Source organism: Erinaceus europaeus, chromosome 1, assembly GCF_950295315.1.
Source record: "Erinaceus europaeus chromosome 1, mEriEur2.1, whole genome shotgun sequence".
Classification (NCBI taxonomy): Eukaryota; Metazoa; Chordata; class Mammalia; order Eulipotyphla; family Erinaceidae; genus Erinaceus; species Erinaceus europaeus.
Window position 1 is genome coordinate 172,843,330 of NC_080162.1, and position 20,520 is coordinate 172,863,849.

Genomic DNA, 20,520 nt, shown 5'->3' on the forward strand with positions numbered 1-20,520 from the left:
ACTGAAATAACTTAGTTTTTATATTGTATATATAACAGCACTATGGAGGTTCAAGTGTACACCACTATAAATGTGTTATTATTTTCTTCTTTGTCATTTATAAATTGAAGATTTTCTTAATTGATCACATTTACAAAATAATTAGCAACACTGGTTCACATACAGATTCTGAAAAGTATTAATTTTTTTTTGCCACCAAGATTATCCCTGGTGCAAAACTTTAGTGATCCCAGTGACTATTTATATTCTGTCTTATTAATGCTTGGTTTGTGATGTTAGAGGTAGGGTTACATCAAAAGCACATCACCTTAAATGAACTTTATCACAGTTTGAAGTTAGAAAGATGTGAATCAGGAATTTGACAATTTACCAAGGAGTTTCATGCCACAGAGATCCATTTGATTATGTTACCAAGCATTTCTGTGCCTTAATTTAAAAAAAATGGGTAAGTGTAAGGTACATGCTGTAGAACTCTGTGTCACTTTCATAGAATTTCATCATAGAAAGAGGACTGGAGAATTCTCCAGCTCCTCTCACTTTCTTTAATCCAAAGGAAGTACCTCAATTTCTTAGATTCTTACAGTGGTGTCAAGGGCAGAATGAAGACTGTGAAATGTCTTGATTTCCAATGATATTTATATTATATCTTATTCTTGCCATTTTGATTTAATTTTATTATCAGTTTTATTATTGTTAAGTAATGTATTTTGGAGAAATCATATTTTATTTTTTATTAAGTTTTGCTTTTGGGGAGTAGCTGTAGCATAGTCAATAATAGTATTGCTGTAATAAGCAGAGGCAATTAGGTATGTTGGCCTTGGGAAACAAATTGAACTAGAATTCACATATTACTTGAATCAACAGACTTTGTAAAATAGCTTTAGTCCTGTGTGAGCAATGGAATTTCTCAGTCTACACCATTACATACAATTCAGCAAACCGGAGAATTTCTGCTAACTGCAAGGATCAACCTTATACTAAGAGAAGATGGTATGCAGATAAAATAATACTGCAGATTTCTATTATTTGGACCTGTACTTCTGGGGGTTACTAAGGTGGCCTTGAAGGGGATTTCAGTGCCAGGTAAACATCTGAAAAGTGAGGCATCAGAATGGAATTTCAGCTCAATAATACTAATTCTTAATTTACTCATTAAGGGTCAGCTTATTAGTTGTCTCAGTAGGACAGAGCACCTAAATCCAGAATTATTATTTTACTTTATTACCATGTTTGTTACTGGGGATCAGTGCTTGTTCAGACTCTTACCACTCTCAATGGCCATATTCCCCTACACCTTTTTTTTTTTTTTTTTTGCCCTACTATGATAGAGACGAGAAGAGAGGAGAGAGGAGAAAAAGGGAGAGAAAGAGAGCCATGCTTGTGAAATTTCCCCTCTGTAGGTGGGGTAAACAAGAACTTGAACCCAGTCCTGGCAAGTTGTATACTCTGCTGGTACACCAACAATTCCCCTGACCCATCACACTTTAAAAACAAACAAACATGGAAATGTTTAAGTTTCTTTTATTTTTAAGAATTAAAAAAATTATATTATCTTTATTTATTTACTGGATAGAGACAGCCAGAAATTGAGAGGGAAGGAGGTGACAGGGAGGGAGAGAGACAGAGAAAAATACTTGCAACACTGCTTCACCACTCATGAAGCTTTTCCCCTGCAGGTGGGAAACAGGGGCTCAAACCCAGGTCCTTATGCACAGTAACATGTGCACTCAACCAGATGCCACCACCTGGACCCTATTTAAAAAAATTTCTTTTCTTAATAAAAAAAATGTGATTGTAATTTCAAACCTGAACACTGCTATGTACCTGGCTGAGTATACTTATTACCCATGTTCAGGATCCCTGATCCTTACCTGCAGAGGGAAAGCTTCACAAGTAAAGTAGTGCTATAGGTAGCTCTCTTACTCTCTCCCTATCTCTTCTTTTCCTCTTGATTTCTTGGTCTCTATCGAATAAAATAAAAATAAAATATTTTAAAAGTTTATTAAATTTGCCTAAACTAAAAAGCGTTTGCTTTAACGTATGTAAAATAATTTTTAAATACTGATGTTACTCAGATGGCAGAGAGAGACCAGTGAAGACTAAAAAGCAGAAGGGCCCACTCTGCATAAATCTGCTCACTTTCAAAATATGTGCTGCTTATTAATGGACTCATTACCACTAAACTTTAGGTTCCAGTGTTTTTTTTTTTTTTTGTTTTAGGACAGTAAATTCTATTAAGCTCTGTAGAAGAACAATGTTGCCGGATGTAGGCTTTTGATTGTCTTCTAGTTATTTGCTAAATTGTGGCCAATGAAATATTGTCTAATGTCATTTTCTTTCTTGACTGTTTATTCCCTGGTCCCCCACCCTTTCCTGCTTTCTTTTCCTACAAAGCAAACTGTAGAACACACAAGACAGTATCAGATAAATGGTGAAGAAAGTTTGCTATGGGATTGAACAATAATTTGCAGTTGTAGCATCAAATAATTATAGAAAGTTCATAGAAAGCAATGACTTCTGAGGCAGGTCTATGAGATACCTAACTCCTCACCATAGTTTTTGACAAGGAATGTGGGCTAGAGTAACGCAAGGAGAATTGCTGGAGAGCCACCGGCGTTACTATGAAAATGCAGCCCCTCAAATCTGGGCTCCCAGTGGATATTTTACGGATCTTCTCCGTGAAATTTCTTAGTCAGGAAGCTGGCTCTCTTTTTCTTTTATTTTTCCTTTCTTTTCCTTTCCTTTCCTTTCCTTTCCTTTCCTTTCCTTTCCTTTCCTTTCCTTTCCTCTTCTTTTCTTCTCTTTTCTTTACTCTTCTTTTCTTATTTTTTTACCAGAGCACTGCTCAGCTCTGTCTGGAGTAGTGCAGGGGATTGAACCTGGGGCTTTGAAACCTCAAGCATGAGAATTTCTTCGCATAACCATTCTGCTATCTACCCTCCACCCTGGCTCTCTTTTTCTAATTTCAAACCTGAAAAATGCAAAATTTTCAAGTTTGAGTTTGGAAAATAACAGATAAACTAATAAAAATTTGGGCTTAAATTAGATACAAACTTTAAGACTAGATGCTATGGTGGGGGGTGTGGTGTGGAACTGTATTCTGTCATCTTACAAACTTATATACCACTATTAACCACAAATAAAGTAAAGCTTGGGAAAAAATAAGGGATGCTAATTGGTCATTATAACTGGGCAGACTCTATTACACGTAAACATAGCAGGTAAACCTCCAAAAACACTTGTGTTGCTGCCTAGGAGGTGGTGCAGTAGAATTGCACTTCCAAGCATGAGGTCCAAAGACTGATCCCTGCACTGCATGTGTCAAAGTGTTCTGGTTCTCTTCCCTTCACTGATCAATAGTTTAACTAAAATCTTACTTTTTTTTAAGGAAATAGTTTTTTTTTTCAGTTGTCACTAGGATTATCACTGGGGCTCAGTGCCAGCACTATAAATTCACAGCTCCTGGTGACTATCCCCCCTTTTTTTCTTTCTACATTTTTAAAAATATTATTTTGATAGGAAAGAGAGAAATTGAGAAAGGAGGAGGAGATAGAGGGGAAGAGATAAAGAGAGATACCTGCAGACCTGCTTCATGGCTTGTGAAGCGTGCACCTTGCAGGTGGGGAGCAGAGGTTCGAACCTGGGTCCTTGCTCATGGTAACGTGTGTGTTCAATTAGTTTGTACTATTGTATGGCCCAATAAACGGTTTCTTCTCTCTCTTTTTTTTTTTTTTTTTCCGAACTGAAGAGTCTGGAGATTTAATGTCTAGTAGTTGTATTTAGATTATTAAAGTCAAAGTCCTATGAGTTCAAGTAAGAATTATAAAAGAGTGGGTCTAAGTTACAATGACACTTGCAATGCCAACTAGAGATTGATTTGCTGTCTGCCAGGGAAACACTTCAGAGGATCTATTTCATAAAGACAGACTATGCATACTAAAATATTTATAAAAATGTGTTGAGGTGATAGTTTACATAATGTTAACATCTTTATTGTTAACAAGGTGGGAGTTGGTAACTAAGAATACGTGTCAATAGAAAGAGATAATTTCCTTAAGCCCTATCAGTGCTGGAATCTCAAATGCTTCAAGAATTCAGAGAAGAGAGGACAAATGTAAACTCAGAGTGGGAGCATTCGGGAAGCTTTATAGAGATGGATGATGTATGTGTGTATGTTTGTAAGGAGTATGGTGATGAGAAACCCTTTTCTCATCAAAGAGGACATTTGGGGAAAAATGTTGGTGTCACCACAGGGAAGCAGAAACAAGTTATTAATAATGGTTAATGAAAAAAAGAAATAATAGAATGATAAATTTTATAAGTATAAACAGAAAGAACTAAGAAGAAAGTAATCAGATCTAACCTTGTGCCTTTAGGGACTGTAAGGACTTAACTATCTCATTTTACAGATAATAGTAACTGAAGACAAAATATCTAGAGAGCATAAATGAAATGGCTAAGTATTGACTTTTAAAAAATTTTTTGGGAGTTGGGCGATAGCACAGTGGGTTAAGTACAGGTGGCACAAAGCACAGCTACAGGTACAAGGATCCCTGTTCTAGCTCCCTGCTTCCCACCTGTAGGGTGGTCGCTTCACAGGCAGCGAAGCAGGTCTGCAGGTTTCTGTCTTTCTCTCCCCATCTCTGTCTTCCCCTCCTCTCTCCATTTTTCTCTGTCCTAGCCAACAATGACAACAACAATAATAACTATAACAATAAAAAACAGCAAGGGCAACAAAAGGGAATAAATATTTTAAAAAAATTATTATCTTTATTTTTTATTTATTGAATAGAGGCAGCCAGAAATAAAGAGGGTAGGAGAGATAGTGAGAGAGAGATAGAGAGACAACTGAAACACTGCTTCACCACTTGCAAAGTCTTCCCCCTGCAGGTGGGGACTGAGGGCTTGAACCTGGGTCCTTGTGCACTGTAACTAGTGTGCTCAACCAGGTGAGCCACTGCATCAGCTCCAACTTTTACTAACTTACTTATTTTTTTACTTTAGAAAGATGTTTTTAGAAATTTCCATTTTTGGGTTCAAATTCTAGGGAGTTTGGTTCCATAGGTGGAGATAGGACCCAGTAGTTTTTTTGTTTTTTTTTTTCCCAGAATATAAAGTGTTCTTCAAATGTTGGAACCTCATTCAGGAGATGGTGCTTTGATGTAATAAGTACTCAGGGCACACTATACACTGTGTTTTTATTTTAAGATCAATTCTGGTATGTTTGCATGGGTAAATACTTGGTGTTTCCTCTCACTGGTGTTCTTTATCCATTTTTCAAGTTTTCAAAACTTACTTTACTTCCAGTTCACAAAGACCAGCTTCCACTGTCCAAGAACAGATTTATGCTTATTTAGGCCCAGCTACTTAATTCAGCTATCATCATAATGATCCCATGGAAGATGCAAGAATGTTGTTGAGAGCAAAACATTGATTCAAAAACCTTGTGTTTGAATACTGACTGACCACTTAACTCCTTGTTGGCGCTATACTAAGTATTTGAACCCACATTTTTAGATGATAATTTATACAGTGGGGTCAATTAGACATCAATGAACTATGTTACAAAAACAAGGAACATATGGAAGGAAATAGTATGGGAATTATTTTAAACTATGAGGATCAACACATGTCTAAAAGATTACAATAAGGACTAAATTCAGCACAACATGTTGAGTTAACTACTCTCTATGATTATAAGTAAGCCATTGCAGCAGTCACAAGGAAGTAGTTTCTTCCATTTCTGAGAAGGCAAAAATTACATATCCTTCCTATTTTCCTCATTCTTTTTAAATTTAATTTAATTAGTGATTTAATCTTGATTTATAAAATAACAAGATAACAGGGGTAAAACTCCACACTGTTCCTACCACCAGAGTTCAGGGTTTTCAGTCCCTCCATTGAGTTCTCCTAAGGTTGCAGATACAGGTTAACTATTATTTCTACAACTGTTATCTGTTATTTTCCTCATTTTTTTTAAAGAACATTTTTAAAATTATCTATTTATTGGATAGAGACAGCCAGAAATCAAGAGGGAAGGGGAGGATAGAGAAGAAGAAAGACAGAGAGACACCTGCAGCACTGCTTCACCCCTCCTGAAGCTTTCCCCTTGCAGGTGGGGAATGGGGAATTTTCCTCATTCATAACATCTTTTCACTCTTACATAGAGTCAGATAATGGGACTACCAACAAACAGTGACCTGGCTATCCTCTTAGACAAGATTACAACATGGTGCAATTAATGAGAAAGTTGAAAGGAGTTAAAAAATGTTTCTTTTTTTTCCTGCATTGTTTTTCTTTCTCTCAGGCCAAAGAGATTTGGGATTTGTGTGTTTTCTTGAGAAGTGCTACACTTGAATGTTTCACAAAGGTCATATTGGGCACTTAGGAGAGAAAATTAAAGTTATTGATTTACTTCTTTTGGGGCTAGGTACTTTTGGGAGAGGAAGCCAAGGACCTTTTTGAAGTTTTCCTGTTTGCAGTATATTTATCAGGGTGGTGGTAGATGTAGTGGATACAGGTGGCTCCACTAAATACCGATTTTGGGCTCCTGAGTAGAGAATAGGTAGCTACATTCAAAACCTGATTCAGAGCATGAGAGAAATCCTGTTTTTAAAACAAATTTCCAAAAGATTCAAGTAAGGACACAATTAATATAATGGTCTTTCAGGGAAGATAGGATTACTCTCAGATATGTAAAGACAAAGATAAAATGACCCGTAGATTTGAAGAAAAAAAAAAAAAAAGCAAAGGAGAAGGGCCAGATGGTGGTGCACCTGGTAGAGCACATATATTACAGTGCACAAAGACTAGGTTCAAGCCCTTAGCCCTCACCTGCAGGAGGGAAAGCTTCACAAACAATGAAACAGTGCTACAGGTGTCTATCTTTTTCCCTCCCTCCCTTCCCCTTCCTACTCAATTTTTGACTGGCTCTATCCAATAAGCACATAAATATATTTTAAAAAATAAAGGGGAGCAAATACAACAATAAAGCTTCTGATGTACGGGAAACAACACACAGTAAGTCAAGAAAGCCCCTTTATGTGATCCTAGTCAAATCTTTCTAACATTTGGTATCCTTTAATCTATACTCCAACTCATACACTCTTCAGTTTTTCCTTTTGGACAACTGCATGAACCTTTTAATTGGTCTTATAGTAACATTGCTAGTCACTCCTTAAAGTCAACCTGTGACTGGAATTATGTACTTAAAACTTGAATCTGATTTCACAATTAATTCCCATAATGAAAAGATAATGACTTTCTTGTTGCTGACAAATGATTTTGCCTGATTCTAAGTACTTTATGCACTCATTGCTAGCCTCCCACACACTTAGTGTGTTAAGAAATGTGATTGGAAAAAAGCCAAGAATATATATATATATATATATATATATTAAAATAATAGTCAACTCGAATTTGTAACCTTGGGAGAACTACTGCAGTTCCCACCAGAGGGAATGAGGACACAGAACTATGGTGGTGGGAAAGGTGCAGAATTATTCTCCTGTTATCTCATGATTTTATAAATCAATATTAAATCACTAATAAGAAAAAAGAAAAAAAGCTCAGGACTTCTTTCTGCCTATTCAAGTCACCTGAAATGCCTTTCTCTTCTCGTTATGTGTTGTTAATTAAATATTTTTCACCTACTAAGTGGGTTTTTTAAATATTTATTTTCCCTTTTGTTGCCCTTGTTTTTTTATTGTTGTTGTAGTTATTATTGTTCTTATTTAAGTCGTTGTTAGATAGGACAGAGAGAAATGGAGAGAGAAGGGGAAGACCGAGGGGGAGAGAAAGATAGACACCTGCAGACCTGCTTCACCGCCTGGAAAGCTACTCCCCTGCAGGTGTGTGTGTGTGGGGGTTCGACTGGGATCCTTGAGCCCGTCCTTGTGCTTTGCGTCACGTGCACTTATCCCACTGCTCTACCGCCCGACTCCCTACTAAGTGGAGTTTTACTCTTCTCTATTACAGATTAGAATTCATAGTATCGTGTGTTTTTCTCTTTTGAAAATTTCAGTTTCCAAAACGAGTGAGCAATGCGATTACAGACAAACATGCTTAAAATAAATTCTTCTCTAGGAGATCTTCCTGGAAGTAGGAAAGATAGTTTTGTGCATTCTTGGACTATTTCCAATATATGAATGTTTAAATCCAAGGGATTACAACAAGATTCACATTTTTTACTACAGGCAAAAATTCACCCTCTTCTGTATTTGTAGCTTCATCAAAGGTCTCTCTTGGAAGCCTGCCTACTTGTTCAACCTTGGTAAATTAGAGCAAACATTATGAGTTATTACAATTACTTCCTTGAAAAGTTTTCCAAGAGCCTTTTTTCATCCTTTGGAAACTAGTTATTGACCTTCCAACATAGTCCACATAGTTTCTTATGGAGCAAAGATCATTAGTAGGTAATTCTAGAGGGAGTTCACAAAATCAGAAAAATGTGGCGTCAGATCCACTTTAAGTAATAATTAAAGGCATAATATTTTCAAGTAGAACTCTCTTCCCACCATTAACACCTCAATCTCACTTAAAGTCATAGAAACACTGCAAAATAAAATGTGCAAACTGCAAAAAAAAATATATGATTTTCAATGTGTTGAATAAGAAGTCTAGGGCTTTTTCCCCCTTCTTTTCACAAATTTACTGATTTATTTTTGCAGAGCCCAGACCTTCCCTTACTCAACTACTGTTCTAACACATTGCTTATCTTAGCTCTAACTTAATGGTGGTTGTAGGGATTAAACCTGTGGTGTGCAGATACCAAGCACAGCTGCTGTACTATCTCTCCCATCCCTGGAATGACCTTTCCATTCAGATAGAGAAATCCACAGAGAAAGACTCTTCACCCAAGCTCCCCCCAGGGGCACCCCCACAGGTGTGAGGGTTAAAGCCTGAGGGATGCATACATGGGATGCATACATGGTAATGTGTACCCTTACCTGGTGAGCTATCTCTCAGCCTGCCAACTCACAATTGTTTAATTATTTATTAGTTCATCCATTGTTTTTGCTTGCCTTCAATTCCTAGTTCTTTTCCCACTGTAAGCAGGTCACATTGGTTTAAATCCTTTTCAGGTTTAATAAACCTCACACACCCTGACAGATGAGCAAGCATGAAAAGTGATGATGCTTGCTTTCTGAACTGGAAACACAGGCATTACCTGGTTAAAGGGAGTTCCCCTAGATTTCTGAGACAAATGAGAGAGGAGCTGGAAAAGGACTCTGATGCAAATGATATTAGATCAAAGGTAGTTCTGTGACCTGTGCCAGGCAGTTTTCTGTATAATGTGCACCTTGCAGTGCATAAAGTTAAGCACCATTGCCCTTCATTGCTACTCCTTCTTAAGGCAATCTCTTAATAGTACTAAGTTGTCATCTTAGCCTCTTTGTTTTTCAAAACCTTTCTGCAATAGTTCAATTCAATAAAATGGCACCTTAGCCTTCCCTTTGTAGTTACAAAGGATTGTGAAGTAATTATTTCATCTACTTAACTAGCAAAAGGGGAACTTTACAGGAAGGTCATGTTAAGCAATGGTTCTCAAATCTGACTAAGCATCCAAACTCTGGAAGATTCTTGCTATGTCAGACCTTTTTTTTTTTTTTTTTTTAGATTTTTTAAAAAATTTATTTAAGAAAGTATTAATTAACAAAACCATAGGGTAGGAGGGGGTACAATTACACACAATTCCCACCACCCAATCTCCATTTCCCACCCCCTCCCCTGATAGTTTTCCCATTCTCTATCCCTCTGGGAGCATGGACCCAGGGTCATTGTGGGTTACAGAAGGTAGAAGGTCTGGCTTCTGTAATTGCTTCCCCGCTGAACATGGGTGTTGACTGGTCGGTCCATACTCCCAGTCTGCCTCTCTCTTTCCCTAGTATTGTGGGTCTCTGGGGAAGCGGAGCTCCAGGACACATTGGTGGGGTCCTTAGTCCAGGGAAGTCTGGTCGGTGTCATGTTAGCATCTGGAACCTGGTGACTGAAAAGAGAGTTAACATACAAAGCCAAACAAATTGTTGAGCAATCATGTACCCAAAGCTTGGAATAGTGGAGAGGAAGTGTTAGGGGGATACTCACTGCAAACTCTAGTGTACTTCTGCTTTCAGGTATATATCTTGCAGTAGTTTATGGATACATGTGAACATATGCTCTCTCTCACAGAAACTGGTGTATATCTAGGTTTTGGGACTTTGTTAGAAAGTGAACCACCTGAGATGGAATTAGAGTATACTATGAAAGGTAAGGGTCAGACCTTTTTTAACATAGACCTTCAGCTCATTGAAAGAATGGGGCCTCAATGGTTATATTTGAAAATCTTCTCAAGTCAGTAAGATGGCTAGTTATATCTTGGAACTATTTGTCTGGTGGTCTCTTATAGGGATTTCTCAAAGTCTGTTTCTCCTGGGAGACTGTATAACTGCATATTTGATGTCTAGCTCCAAGAAATTCTGACTGTTGGATGGAGAATCTATAAGTAGACATTTTAAAATAAGCTCTTAAGTTACTTCTGAAATAGGTGGTCATTATTCCTCACTTCAAATAGTACTTAAAGCATTGGAAGGTGGTGTACCTGGCAGGGCATGTGCTATGCCACACACAGAGCTAAGTTTGAACCACAGGATTTAATGGGAGTGACATGGACCCAGAAAAAAATCTTTGGTCTTCTGGTGTATATCTCTATCGCTCTCTTTCTATATCTTTATCTGTGTTTGTATATTTGAAATAAAAATGAAATTGATAGCTTAGTAGCAGTGAAATCAGCATGTGCAGAAGATGAAAAAATTAATATCAAAGGCACTTAGAGTTTAGCAAAGGGAGTCAAAGGAACAAATAATCTGGCAAATTGAGAGCTTCAAAGTTTCTAGTCCAGAATCAGTTTTCAAAGACTCTCCTCTCCCGCCCTCCTCCTCCCCTGCTCCCTTCCCCTCTTTCTCTTTTTCTGTTTCTTTTTCTTTTCCTTTTTTCTAGAGCACTGCTCAACTCTGACTTAAAGTGGTGCTAGGGATTGATTCTGTGACTTTGGAGCCTCAGGCATGAGAGTCTGTTTGCATAACCATTATGCTACCTACCCCACCCTAGTTCTTAAGTGTTGGAAACTCTACATTAACACCAACGCCAGAGGGAAGGTAGAGAAAGATTTTCAGGGATAAAATTGGGATTACTGGTATGCCTGGTTTGGGGTTAGGTTGAGAGAATTCTGGTAAAAAAACAAAACAGTCAAATGAATACTCACCTCCTTGCAATAGAACATTTTATTTTTTTCCCATTTTTTAATAGTAGGATCAATGATTTACATTACATATATTTACATACAGTTGTTGATTTCTCAATTTTCTGCAAAATATCCTCACCCAGCCTATGTCATCTTATTTTATTATTATTACTTTTTAATGTTATTTTTAATTTTTTAAAAAATCTTCTTTTTAAAAAATATTTATTTATTCCCTTTTGTTGCCCTTGTTGTTTTATTGTTGTAGTTATTGTTGTTGTTATTGATGTCGCTGGTGCTGGATAGGACAGAGAGAAATGGAGAGAGGTGGGGAAAACAAAGGGGGAGAGAAAGATAGACACCTGCTGTTGGTATGCTTCTAAAAACCCCTTCTGTTTCATTAGTTTAATACCCCCTGCTTAACACTGTATTCTATTTACATAACTACTGTATTCTATTTACATAACCACTGCTGTGGTCTATTTACATAAATCACTTTTACATTTATGTAAAGCACCACCCTCCCTCCAGGGCATTGGTGGTTCAGTGGTAGAATTCCTGCCTGCTCCGCCCCCTCTCCTTGTCACACCCTGATTTTCACCAGTCACTTTTCTCTCCACCCTCTGTATGTCACATCTTGTTTACACCCTACTTGGAAAGTATGTAAGGACAACATTGTTCGTTTTAGTTAGTTGGTAATTGTGTTAGTTTTAGTTTAGCTTGGTATAGATTGCGCTGCATCCTGTATGAATAAAGAGATACTGCGTACAGCTCAACCATGAGTCCCTGGTTGTCTGTTACCCGCCCGTGAAGCCAGCCAATCGAAAACAACATATGGCACCCAACATGGGGCCTAACCCGCCCATCCCCCAGATAAATAAAATTGGCTACCCATCCGCCATGGGTTGTCTTTCTACTTGACAACCTGCAAACCTGCATCACTGCTTGTGAAGTGACTCCCCTGCAGGTGGGGATCTGGGGGCTTGAACCAAGGTCCTTATGCTGGTCCTTGTGCTTTGTGCCACCTGCGCTTAACCTGCTGCGTTACCGTCCAAATCTCTCTTCTTAATTTTTTATTATTATCTTTATTTATTTGACAGAGATGTCAGAAATTGAGAGGGTAGTGGAGATAGAGAGGGAGAGAGACAGAGACACTTGTAGTACTGCTTAACCACTTGCAAAGCTTTCCCCCTGCAGGTGGGGACCGGAGGTTCAAACCTGGGTTCTTGCGCACTAATTTTTTTTTTACAGGAGTACTTAAACAACTCATTTTATTTTATTTATTCTTTTTTTATTATCTTTATTTATTTATTGGATAGAGTCAGCAAGAAGTTGAGAGGAAGGGGGATACAGAGAGGGAGAGAGACAGAGAGACACCTGCAGCCCTGCTTCACCATTTGCAATGCTTTCCCCTTGTAGGTGGGTACTGGGGGCTCGAACCTGGGTCCTTGCACACTGTAACATGTGCACTCAGCCAGGTGCACCACCACCTGGGACCTTTAAACAACTCTTTACTGGCCTTCTTGCCTTAGAAATCTCCTGGTTTATCTGCCTTGCTTTACCTTGTTTGCTTCTAGCTCCAATTTTTTTTCTTTTTTTATTTAAGAAAGGATTAATTAACAAAACCATAGGGTTGGAGGGGTACAATTCCACACAATTCCCACCACCCAATATCCATATCCCATCCCCTCCCCTGATAGCTTTCCCATTCTCTGTCCCTCTGGGAGCATGGACCCAGGGTCATTGTGGGTTGCAGAAGAAGGTCTGGCTTCTGTAATTACTTCCCCACTGAACATGGGCGTTGACTGGTCGGTCCATACTCCCAGTCTGCCTTTCTCTTTCCCTAGTAGGGTGGGTCTCTGGGGAAGTGGAGCTCCAGGACACATTGGTGGGGTCTTCAGTCTAGGGAAGCCTGGCCGGCATCCTGATGACATCTGGAACCTGGTGACTGAAAAGAGAGTTAACATACGAAGCCAAACAAATTGTTGAGCAATCATGGACCCAAAGCTTGGAATAGTGGAGAGGAAGTGTTAGGGGGATACTCACTGCAAACTCAAGTGTACTTCTGCTTTCAGGTATATATTTTGCAGTAGTTTATGGATATGTGTGAACATATGCTCTCTCTCACAGAAACTGGTGTATATCTAGGTTTTGGGACTTTGTTAGAAAATGAACCACCTGAGATGGAATTAGAGTATACTATGAAAGGAAAGGTCTCACCCGAGTAATGAAGCTGAAGGGTTGTCATTCCACACGTGACGTCTTTGGACACAGTCTGAGGTGAAGCATGTTGAGGTGGCAATCGTTGCGTTGGTTAGGTTGTGATTGGCAGATGCAATATTATTTGATATGGATTGGGAGAGGCATATGGGAAAGTGGGCCCTATCCAAGGGTTCCAGGACTGGGGGAAGTAGGGGCTCTATAGTAGAGATGTGAGGTTCCTGCTGTCTTAGGCTTCCAAAAGACAATTGATAGTTAATGTTATCATCACATTATTTGGGAATTGGGTTAACTTTGAAAAGTCCTTTTGTTAGGGTTTGCTGTACAGTACCCAGTATCTTGTATATAGCTGTGCTATTGGTTGCTTCTGATCTACTTGGTCTAGGCTTTTGAGAGAGTCTGCGTATCAGTTACACAGCCTATATATTAAAAAAATTCAGTTTGTGTTTTGAAAAACTTCGAGACATACAATTAATTTTCCCCCTCTCGTAGTAATTAACTAGTGATTTATATGACTACATTTTACTAGGAGTGTACATAAACACCATTCCCACCACCAAAAGACTGTGACCCATCCCTCCCACCCACTCCCACCCCCCACTGGCCCAGGAAGCTGCATGTCTACCCCTCACCACAGGGTTTTTACTTTGGTGCCCTACTTACAATTTGGTCAGGTCCTGCTTTTAGTTTCCCTTTCAGATCTTCTTCCTCAACTTCTGTTGATGAGTGGGATCATCCCATACTCATCTTTATCTTTCTGACTTAGCTCACTTAACATAATTCCTTTTAGCTCTGTCCAAGATGGGTCAGAAAGGGTGGGTTCATTGTTCTTGATAGGTGCATAGTATTCCATTGTGTATATATACCACAGCTTTCTCAGCCACTCATCTGTTGTTGGGCACCTGGGTAGCTTCCAGGTTTTAGCTATTATGAATTGTGCTGCTATGAACATAGGAGTACACACCTCTTTTTGGTTGGGTGTTATAGAGTCCTTGGGGTATAAGCCCAGGAGAGGAATTACTGGATCATATGGAAGGTCCATGTCTAGCCTTCTGAGAGTTTCCCAGACTGCTCTCCACAGAGGCTGAACCAATTTACATTCCCACCAGCAATGTAAAAGGGTTCCTCTGTCCCCACATCCTCTCCAGCATTTGTTGCTGCTGTCCTTTTTGATGTATGCCATTCTTATAGGAGTGAGGTGGTATCTTAGTGTTGTCTTAATTTGCATTTCTCTGACAATCAGTGACCTAGAGCAGTTTTTCATATGTTTGTTAGCCTTTTGGATCTCCTCTGAGGTGAATATTTTGTTCATATCCTCTGCTCATTTTTCAGCTCCAATTTCTATAGTGCTGCTGGAATGATTTAAAAAAAATTAAATATATTATTTATTTAGTATAGAAATAGACAGAAATGGAGAGGGAAGGAGGAAATGGAGACCTAGATGGAGAGAGAGAAAGACACCTGCAGAACTGCTTCATTACTCATGAAACTTCTTTCCTTGCACATGGGCATCTTAAAGATGGGGGCTTGAACCCCAGTCTTTGCACATTATCATGTGTGCGCTCAGCTGGGTGCATCAATCAGGTTTCTCCCTGGTTCAAAAATCCTCACATTTATGTATTTAGACATCTCAACAGTTTGCACATACTGTCTGCAGGCTCCTCTGAGAAGTGTCTAATGCCCTTCTGCCATGGAGCACTATTGTGGAATTCCAGCTCCACTTTACGTCCTGACTTCGCGAGTCTGGAGAAATCCCTTTGCCTGCAACTGCATCTCCAGAACTGTTTAATGTACTCTTCACTTTTAATCCTTAAACTAAAGCATGATTCATTCTGGCAAGGATTTTTGCAAGCAAGTAAAATTACTAGTCTCCCTTAATTGTGTACATTACACATATCTATACCATAGCACCTATGTGTATCAGATTGATTTATTTTTAAATCTAATTTCCCCCAATAGAATTTTCCCCCAATAGCAATCATGCTGTAATGTTTTGGCATCAATACTAATAAAATTAAGGAAACAGAAGTGACTACTGTATATTATCTGATTACTATAAGATTCTTACATGCTTTATAGGAGTGGTTTCACATAATCCTTTTTAACAAGGTAGGACAGAAGTATTACCTACAGTAAACAGAAAACTAGTGCTATATTTACAGGTCTGACTTCAAGGAGGCATTCTGCATTCATCAGGTACTAAGTAAATATGTGTAAGATGGTAAATCACTAAAAGAAATGATTGAATGTGTCAAATTTTCAGAAAGGTTGCTAACTGCAAAGTTGTGATTTTTGCTAATTACGAAGTTTCTTGGACAATCTTTCTATGTGAAGAGGGAAGAAATGAGGTGTTAGGAATGGTTTCTTGTCCTCAGAAAATTGTCTCTTAAGTAGTAATCTTCAAAAGAAATTATAAGTTGGGCATTAATATAAAATATGTATACAGGGAGTCGGTCTGTAGCACAGCGGGTTAAGCGCAGGTGGCACAAAGCGCAAGGACCCGCGTAAAGATCTCGGTTCGAGCCCAGGCTCCCCACCTGCAAGGGAGTCGCTTCACAAGCAGTGAAGCAGGTCTGCAGGTGTCTATCTTTCTCTCCCCCTCTCTGTCTTCCTCCTCCTCTCTCCATTTCTCTCTGTCCTATCCAACAATGATGACAACAATAATAACTACAACAATAAAACAAGGGCAACAAAAGGGAATAAATAAATAAAATATTCTTTAAAAATATGTATATAAAGACATAAACAGGCAAATAATCTTAAAAGCTCAGCTAGGGCAGGGGTAGGAGGTTGGGGGTGGTGCGAGTTGTACTGTGGTGCACATGGCTGAGCGCACACTTATTTCCATGCTCCAGGAACCGGGTTCAAGCCTCTGGTTCTCAACTGCAGGTGGTAAAACTTCTCCAGTGGTGAAGCAGTGCTGCAATTGCCTCTCGTTCTCTTTCCCTCTTTATCTGCACCACCCACTTCCCACTCTCAATTTCTCTCTGTCCTCTCAAATTAAAAAAAAGAAGAAAATAATGACTACCAGGAGTGGTGGATTTGTAGTGGAGGCACTGAGTCCCAGCAATAACCCTGGTGGCAATGAAAAACAAAAAGTTCAATTGGGTGGGAACCAGACATGATCTGTGAGGTCCTCCTTACTCGTTCTACTGATTTTGGTGGTTGGGGCTCTTTTCCTGGAGTCTCAGTTTTGTCTTCACCTGTAGAACAGCTCTGCAGAAGCATAGCCCTGTCTGGGTTCTGACTTGAAGACACCACCAGCATGGTCTGTGATCTGCTAATTGGGCTTTCTCCTTGTTTCTGGAAAAGGACCTATTTTTTCAGACTAATTCCAGGGATGAAATCTCACCTTTCCTCATTATTGTTAATCAGCCTCTTGATTGAACCCAAAGCAGTGGCCTGTTATTAAGATCCTGCTACCTGCTTGGGAGTTCCACCTGATATTGCTTACTTGCCTAGATCTCAGAATGAGCTGGTCTGCTTCAAAAACTCCATATTTAGCCTATCAACGTTCTTTAGAGAGACTCACCTGGTGAAGTTGATGGTAGCTGACTGTCATCTGCCACTAGCCAACTAATTTCTGCGGGGCTAAGATAGAGTGAAGGATTGTTACAAGGACTCTAGTCCCTTCATTCTTAGTCTCTGATAGTGACACTGTTATCCACAGTCCTTCTAGGACTACAATATTATTTCTGATTTTCTGTTTGTTGTAGAGTATGAGACAGAGGACAGAGACAATAAAGCTAAAATATTCCAAGAAGGTTTTGAAGTAGATACAGAAGGTGAATATTACAACTATAAAGACAGTATACATTAGGTTTAATTCAGAGAAAGTAATGGGACCTCTGTTTTCATGCTTGTTGAGTTGGCATCTATGTCTACTATGGACCAGCCTTATAACACACTGGGAAACTCTCCTCATCTGCAACATAAAGGTGACCAGTTCGAGGTCAGTGACACCAGCATAATTCTATACATTTTCTAACTTTTGTGTCATCCTAAACTTTCAGTAACTACAGAAAGAAACCTGGGAGGCTTATAATAGAAACTAATATATACTATTAGAGTAACTCTTAGAACTATTAGAAACTATTAGAGTAGCTCTCATAGTTCATGAAGGACAAAAAGAAACTTTTAGAAAAATTAGAGATATCAAAAAGTAGAGCTTATAGTACTACCATACAATCGTCAGATGCCTTCTTGTATATACATATTTTTTTCAGTTGCATTTCCAAAACATGTTACTAGGAAAGTATCTCACAGTTAAAGAGTTACTGCATTCTGGGGTCAGGTGGTGGTACACCTGTTTGAGCACACGTCACAATACATAAGGACCCACGTTCAAACCCCTGGTCCCCTCCTAGGGGAAAAGTTTTACAAATGGTGAAGCAGTACTGCAGGTGTCGTTGCTGTCTTTCTTCCTCTTTCCCCCTTCCCTCTTGATTTCTGTCTCTATCCAATAAATAAATCAAGATTTAAAATGAGTTAATGCATTTGAAAGAAGATCTCTTCATTAGGGCTTTATGTTCCAGATACTTTTATGGCCATAAAAATAGTTAAGTTACACTGTGATTTCTGAATAGTGTGCTGTTTTGAGTAAAGACAATGCATGTACATGGGTATGAGAGCTGAGAGTGCGTCACAAAATAGTCCATATTCAGTAGTCTTGAGGAACTCAAAAGTATGTCAGAGGACAAGGGTAAAAAAGCCATCTAAATTTAAGGACAATGAGCCTGGGTGTGATCTGGGAAACAAGAATGGCATTAGGAGTTTGGCAAGATAACTAGGGGAAAGAGCAGGAACTGCATAGCTGCTCCCAAGTCGTAAGGCAATCGGGAATCAAAACCCTGGAGATGTTAGGAAAATTCCATTTTGGCATCACTGGAAATGTCTAAGCTCATAGACTGCTACTATTATTCAGAGAATTATGATTGTTTCCTTTGGTTAAATTGGAAAAGGAAAAGACACATACCTTTTAACAAAAACACAAAAGACAAAAAAAAAAACAACAAAAACCACACACACACACACACACATAACTTTTATATTTTTATGACAAAACGGAAATTTAAAATGACTTCACATTAGATGTTTTCACTAATTCAAAACTCCTTTCTTGGAAGATTTAAGAAATACACAGAAGTATTCTAAGGACTAGAAGTATATTTTAGTGAGTATCTTGGAGCAACATTAGACATTAAAGACTGTTAGGATGAATAATATTTTTAGTGTGAAATACCTCTCATAGCCTTGAAAACTTCTTGGTATGGTGCCATCATTTTCTTTTCTTTTCTTTTTTTTTGATATTTATTTATTCATTCCCTTTTGTTACCCTTGTTGTAGTTATTATTGTTGTTGTTGTTGATGTTGTGGTCGTTAGATAGGACAGAGAGAAACAGAGAGAGGAGGGGAAGACAGAGAGGGGGAGAGAAAGACAGACACCTGCAGACCTGCTTCACTGCTTGTGAAGCCACTCACCTGTAGGTGGGGACCCGGGGTTTGGAACCGAGATCCTTACGCTGGTCTTGTTGCCACCTGTACTTAACCTGCCGTGCTACTGCCCGACTCCCCATCATTTTCACATGAAATGGTGAGCCATATTTAAAAACTATATGTAAATTTAACCTAGAATTGACTTGTTGAGATTTTGAAGGGAGCTCTGGATGCTAAAGCTCTGGAGTGAAAAGAATCTGCTTGGAAGCATTTGTAGGGACCAGGAAGGTACTAAGAACTAGTTTAAAGGAAGAGAGGCAGGGAAAATAGAAAGCAAAAATAACACAGGAAACTCTGAGAAGAATTACATGGTAGAATTCATTGAAAGGAAAGGAAAATACGAGGGTGACAGCACATGGTTTGTCTAATTTACAAGACTCGTGCAATTATTGACACATATGGTATAGAGGATTATTTCTCAGAAACTGAGATGTTGTAGTCTTTTTAAAAATAAGTATTTATTAATGAGAGAAAGAGAAAAAATTATCAATCTAGCAGATACAGTTTCAGAAATTGAATTTGGGACCCCATGAATGCAAATCTAGCACTAGTCACTAAATGCCATGTGAGATTATAGTTTTAATATGAATGTTAATAATAATTTGAGTGTATGCTGGCCTAAGTTGCAGATGCTACCGTGACACCAACCTGACTACCCTGGGCAGACGACCTCACTAATGGGTCCTGGAACCTCAACTCCCCAGAGCCTATCCCATGAGGGAAATAGAAACAGGCTGGGAGTATGGCTCAACCTGCCAACACCCATAATCAGCATAGAAGCAATTACAGAAGCCAGATCTCCCACCTTCTGCACCTGATAATTATCCTTTGTCTATGCTCCCAAAAAGATAAATAATAGGAAAGCTTCCAAGGGAGGGGATGAGACATGGAACCCTGGTAGTGGGAATTGTGTGGAATGTACCCCTCTTATCCTATGGTCTTGTCCATATTTTTTATTTTATAAATAAATTTAAAAAATACTTTGTAATAAAAAATTTATGGTTTTGGAAAAACCACACAAACTTTTTTTCTATATGTGATTAAATAACTCTTAGCAATTAGTAGAATAAAAACCTAAAATGCAAAGCTAAGCTGTAATAATAAGTTGAAAAAATATGAACTTCAATGAGCAAACAGGTTCACAACCGTCACCAATTTTTACTAAACTACTAAATGATTTCTCCAGGAAATGGGAAAAAAATAAGGAAACCCTTGTAAGAAATTAACTCAAAGTGATATATGAGTCTCCAAATGCACACATAATTATTACTCAGGGATATTAAATATTAAATAGCGTAGGAGCCAGAACAGAGCCCTGGGGGAGGCCACTTGAGACAAGTCTCCATCTGCTAGACTTGTCACCCAGATGTACCCGGAATCTTCTGTTTTGGAGAAGAAACGATATAGTGTTGGCCACCCATGGAGGCAGGCATCTTGAGATCTTGACTAGGAGACCACGGTGCCAGACCGTGTCATAGGCTGCTGTGAGATCAACAAAGACAGCACCCTTCTTTAAATTCTTCTGGAATCCATTTTCAATGTAAGTTGAGAGGGCCAGGGCTTGTTTGCAGGTAGATCTTCCTGGG